The 6121-nt window shown below is 44.1% G+C and overlaps 1 protein-coding gene across 1 annotated transcript in view; it reads right to left on the reverse strand.

Annotated features, from left to right (window-relative positions):
* Positions 1-6121, reverse strand: part of LOC107101724 (connector enhancer of kinase suppressor of ras 2-like) — an 84003-nt gene that overhangs the window by 67911 nt on the left and 9971 nt on the right. The gene's annotated exons all lie outside the window — the stretch shown is intronic.

The following is a 6121-nucleotide window of genomic DNA, read 5'->3' on the forward strand; positions in this document are numbered from 1 at the left end:
TAAGAAGACCTGGCTATAGCAATTACAAATGAGGTATTTTGATTGCTTGAAGCCACAAACTATTTCAGTCACTTCCCTCTGGCAGGAGGCTGCGGTCCATCAGGACCAAAACCTGACACCACAAAAACAGTTTCTTCCCATCCGCTACCAGCCTTATCAACAAGGCCCAGAGACCCCCGTGACACTGCCTCTCTCCCTCCTCCCTCAGGGCCTAGAAGCCACGCAAACTTAGCATCTTCAGACCCCCTGCATTGCATTAATGCACAGTCTACTGTGTATATAGTATATGGCTATATACTATATTTTGTATATAGTATATTATATTCCAAAAAAAATTAAAAACAACTTTGAAGACATTTCACTTCCTATTCAGGAAGCTTTTTCAATTCAAAATGTCAGGAATAGTGTTGAGTTCAAGGGGCTGGATCCGCTGGCAGGGGAGGAAGCTGGTCAGACCTGGCAGGCCTAAGCGTGTTTTGATGCTCTGTGGGAATGTCTGGTGAATCCCTATGTTAGTGTGCTCTTCAACTCCCACCTCCGAGTTTCTCCCAGATCCCAGGTTGGAGACATGGAGTCTGAGTGGTCCATGTTCTCCTCCTCCATTGTTGATGAGGCCGTTCGTAGCTGTGGCTGTAAGGTCTCTGGTGCCTGTCACGCCGGAAATCCCCAAACCTGGTGGTGATATCCGAAAGTAAGGGATGCCATCATTCTGAAGAAGGAGGCCTACCTGGCCTTGTTTGCTAGTGGGACTCCGGAGTCAGCTGAGAGGTACCAGCAATCCAAGTGTCTTACAGCTCGTGCGGTCGCAGAGGCAAAAACTCAGGTCTGGAAGGAGTTCAGAGAGGCCATGGAAAAGGCCTCGAAAGTGTTCTCCCAAATTTTCCGCCGCCTCAGGAGTGGGAAGCAGTGCTTCACCAACACTGTTTACAGTGCGGGTGGGGACCTGCTGACCTCGACCAGGGATGTTGTTGTGCGGTGCAAGCAGCACTTCAAGGATCTCGTGAACTCCATCATCGTGCCTTTTGAGGAGGAGGCAGAGGCCGGGGACTTAGAGGCGGACTCGCTCATCAGCCAGGCTGAAGTCACAGAGGTAGTTAGATAGCTTCTTGGTGGCAAGGCCCCAGATTGATTGGATGAGATCCGTCCTGAGTTCCTTAAGTCTCTGGATGTTGTAGGACTGTCTTGGCTGACATGTCTCTGCAATATCGCGTGGTGGTCAGGGACAGTACCCCTGGATTGGCAGACTGGGGTGGTGGTCCCTCTCTTTAAAAAGGGGCACCGGAGGGTGTGCTCCAGTTACAGAGGGATCACACTCCTCAGCCTCTCTGGTACGGTCTATTTCAGGGTGCTGGAGAGGAGAATCCAACCAATAGTCGAACCTCACATCCAGAAGGAACAATGCGGTTTCAGTCTCAGTTGTGGACCAGCTCCATATCTTTCATCGGGTGCTCAAGGGTTTGTGGGAGTTTGCCCAACAAGTCCACATGTGTTTTGTGGATTTGGAGAAGGCTTTTCCAGGGCCCTCTGTTAAGGGCTGTCCGCTCTCTGTATGATTGCAGCAGGAGCTTGGTTCTCTTTGCCAGCAGTAAGTCAGACCTGTTCTCAGTGCATGTTGGCATCTACCAGGTCTGCCCTTTGTCACCGGTTCTGTTCATCACATTTATGGAAAGAATTTGTAGTCATAGCGAGGGACCGGAAGGTGTCCAGTTTGGGAACGTCAGGATATCATCTCACATATCTTCATCATCAGCTGTTTGCAGATGATGTTTTCCTGTTGGCCTCATCAAACAAGGACCTCTGACGTGCACTGGGGCCGTTTGCAGCCGAGTTTGGGGCAGCCAGGATGAGGATCAGCACCTCCAAATCTGAGGACATGGTTCTCCACCAGAGAAAGGTGAACTCCCCTCTTCAGGTCGGTGGACAGTCCTTGTCTCAAGTGGAAGAGTTGAAGTATCTCGGGGTCTTGTTCACGACTGAGCGATGGATGGAGAGTGAGATTAATAGACAGATCAGTGCAGCGTCTGCAGTGGTGAGGTCGCGTTATAGGACTGTTGTAGCTTAGTTGGGGGGCAAAGCTCTCGATTTACAGATCGATCTACATTCTCACCTTCATCTATGGTCATGAGATCTGGGTAATGACCGAAAATACAAGATCGCGAATACAAATGGCCAAAATGAGTTTCCTTCGCAGGGGGGCTCGGTGCTACCTTCCAGATCGGGTGAGGAGCTCAGTTACCCGGGAGGAGCTCAGAGTACATTTGTTGCTCCTCCAGGTCGAAAGAAGCCAGCTGAGGTAGCTCAGCCATCTGTTTGGGATGCTTCCTGGTCGCCTCCCTCGGGAGGGTTTCCTCCCATTGGGAGGAGGCTTCGTGAAAGAATCAGGACACGCTGGAGGGACTATGACTCTGAGCTGGCCTGGTGTCGCCTTGGGGTCTCCCAAGAGCAGCTGGAAGAGATGTGTGTTAATCGGGAAATCTGGGCATCTTTGCTTAGACCGCTGCCTCCACGCCTCGGCCCCAGATAAAGCAGAAGAAAATGAACGGATGGATTGATATTTTATAATGTTGTGATAGAAAATTCCTGAATAATCAGTCTGATAAAAGTCCCTGAGTCACACACTAACCCCTACCCTTGTTATCGCTGAGACAAACGCCCCTTTGTTCTGAAAATGTCCAGCTTCCCCAAGACCTCAGTTTGCCTGTGAGACCAATCAGCTGAAAGGAAAGCTGTGATGCAGCAGAACCAAACTTCCATCGTCATTCAACTTTAAAAGCAAGAAGGTGGAGCAATCCTTTCTCTTTCAGCTTCATGCTGGTTAGGAGAGAGGAATTCCAAGTGGTATTCTTCCTTAAAGCTAGCTGACCAAAGCCCCCAACCTGGCCAGTGCACTTTTACTAATACTTCTAACAAGGAAATGGTGCAGAAACAATAAAAATAACTTCTTCATCAGAGCTACAAAAGCATCGATTATTTACATACCACATATCTCAATACTTGTTTTTTCTTAGAGTTCTTTCGTGTTTTCTAGGTTTTGCATTTTAAGTGTGGCTTCTACACCTAGAGTCTCTGAAAATGGGTTGTAGTTCTATAACGGCAAAAGGTTCTTGATCAATGAAAACTATGAACTATCTGTTTGTCTATGCCTTCAATTTAATCTGTAGCTTTAATAAGCTCCTTGTTTGGTTGGATGTTTTATTCAAAACATCCAACCAAGACAAATTTTACTGTTTGTCAAATGGAAATATAGTGAAATGAAATCAGGACCTTTTACATTAGCATAGGCTATAGTTTCTATACGTGTTAGGATCAGACATCTGTCAGAGACTGTTTTTCAACTAATATTTGAACTGTAGTAAATATGGTAATAAATGTCTTCATTAATTCAATCATTAATTCTATTTTGCACGATTAATGTGTTTATTACAGTTTTAACCTGCATGAAATGAAGACTAGTTCCTGTTTAGGGTTCCTGTCCGTTAAGAATCCTCTAAGGCTCCGTCCACACAAAGTCAAACCCTGGCCTAAACGCACAAATTTTTCACCAAACCAGCCTCTCATCCACACGAAGCCGGCGTTTCGGGGATCTGTAAACGATCTTTTTTTTATTCAGCCTTCAGAGTGGGAAGATTTTGAAACGCCGTTTTCGCGTTTCCATCTTTAAGCTCTAACCGCATTTTTTTTCTTACACGCATGCGTCATAGCGTCGCCTCTAAACACGCATGCGCGACACAGAATCACAACAACAATGGCGCCGTACTGTGTTGAATGGTTGCTGCTCATGCTACTCACCCTGCTGTCGGGCTTACAACAGAATCTTCTTCTTCTGGAATATCTCCAGGAAGAACAGAGCAATATCGACCACATAGTTCAGCACCTGAATTTGACTGAACCACCAAAATGGACCCGCAGGGCAACCATGTATAAATATTAGTGCGCATGCCCAACATTTCGTCGCTTATTTTTGCTTTGGCACCACAGCGCCACTTACAGCCCTGGCATACATTTTGCAGCGTTTTCATTTTACGTCTCCGTCTTTACGACAAACGTTCTGGAAAATATCAGCGTTTCGTGTTCGTTTTGACTTCGTGTGGACGGGGCCTTAGAGATAAAGATTTTCTATTCCCAATTCTTAAATATGCGTGAGTGTGCCATTTTAGAGGGTCTGAGTGTGTTGATTCTTAGGCCATCTAGTGACTGGTGCGCTGGGATCCTCATTCCCATGCTGCCGGATTTAAATGAGAAGAGGTGCTGATTAACACACACACAGCCATAGCCTCTTTCCCACATTTGAGCAGCTCCTGCTAATCCAGCCATGTGTGCCTGAGAGATAAGGTGCATCCTGCATGCTTCTACTACCTATTCTCCCTCTCTCCTCCCCTCTCACCTCTTCTGCTCCCTCTGTTTACTCGTTCTGGGAAAGTAGCACCTAATTCCCTAATGGTGAGCAGGACTAGTGCACATACAGTCAGCACTGACCAAGGCAGGGCACACTGTAAGATAGACATGAAAACTGTTTCGTTTTTTTTTTTTAAGCTGTTAAGCCAATATTAATGACTTATGCTTCAGAAATAAAAACACGTTTGTCTTTCTGTGACAATATTTTCCCCAAAAAAGATTCTTCTTATAGGTATAAATGTAGTTTAAAAATGATAAATGATATAAATGATTTATATGAAAAGATTTATAAATGATAGTATACCTAATATGTATGTTTACATAAAGCACGCCGTTAAGTAAATTGTTAATATATATATTTAGATTCATTGAAATACATTCAAACAATCTTTAATGTGTTTAATGATAGTTGGAGTGGACTGAAAGAATTATGGGTAACGTAGTTTTAAAACACATCACTGACTGAAGACATCGGTGGCAGTGGCTGAACTCGTACATTTTGTCTTTTTAAAAGCTGTCCTGCTGTTACTGCATGAATTAATTAGTTTTTATTTAGAATGAATGGATTATTAATAAACCTAATAAATCTATAAATAATAGATAGATAGATGTTAACATCCCCTTAACAGCACTTTGTTCCCCCTCACTGTAGATTAAGGTGAACTGATTTGGCCATTTGCAGTTCGGCCTGTGGAAAAAACAGCAGAGCAGGGAAACTGGAGCTTTAATTAGAGCATTAAAGTTGGGGAGAACAGGTTGGAGGCAGAGCAGAAGCTCTAACAGAAAGAGGACAGACGTGGAGGAGAATGAAGAACCTGGGAAATGATATATCTGAAATAAAAAAACAGATTATGGTTTGTGCAAATAATAAAAGTGGGCTCCCACAAAATGATTTTGTGGCTGAGAGTTGCTAATTGGTGTTCAGGAAATATTAAACTGTGAGCATAAAGTACTTCTCTTTGCCCACGCCATACTTACTGTGCACCAGATAGTTTTTGTTAATAGCAGCCTGGTTAGTTTATCTCAGGCTCCATGTTTAGTGCTGCTGTAGGCCTACTTGTTGGTATGTTTTATTGAAACGCTGTTTATTCTCTGGGTCCCTTTAAAAACAGGCTGTATTTTGAAAGTATTTGAGTGAGATTTGTCAGTATTTCTGATGAAATAAAAAATGTCTGGTATTGTTGTTAACAGCTTAAATGAATTCCAGTAAGTGGTTATCTGGTCAAGCTGTTCCTGTTGTGTGTTGCTGTCACCAATAAGCCACCCAGAGCAGCCTGTAGCAGCCCATCAGTTTAGGTCAGCCTTCACTCCGAGCTACTAGCCACCGTTCCTACAAACTCGGACTGGTTGTCATGGTTGCGGGTTGACCTTCTGGAGGACAGGGGCATTGGGAGCCAAACCAGCTTGTTCAGAAGAGGCCTGAATAAGGAGGTTTTTGGTACATGTTGTCAACCTACTCTGAGAGGAAGTTTCTTCTAAAAATTTAAAAAATAGCCCCTGGGGGCCTAAATGTTGTGAGCTTTAAGGCAGATGATAATGCCAATAATTTGGACATCAGTCTAACCAATACCCTTTATGTGCCCATTTTTTTATGATTAGCCTTGATTTACATGATGAAAATTACACAAAGATACAAATGTTTCAATTTAAAGAAAAAATAAACATCAAAAACAAAACATTAACATTAGGTAACAAATTGAGGAGCGAAAACACGGATGAAAACATG

Source organism: Cyprinodon variegatus, unplaced genomic scaffold (assembly GCF_000732505.1).
Source record: "Cyprinodon variegatus isolate N-32 unplaced genomic scaffold, C_variegatus-1.0 Scaffold1142, whole genome shotgun sequence".
Lineage (NCBI taxonomy): Eukaryota > Metazoa > Chordata > Actinopteri > Cyprinodontiformes > Cyprinodontidae > Cyprinodon > Cyprinodon variegatus.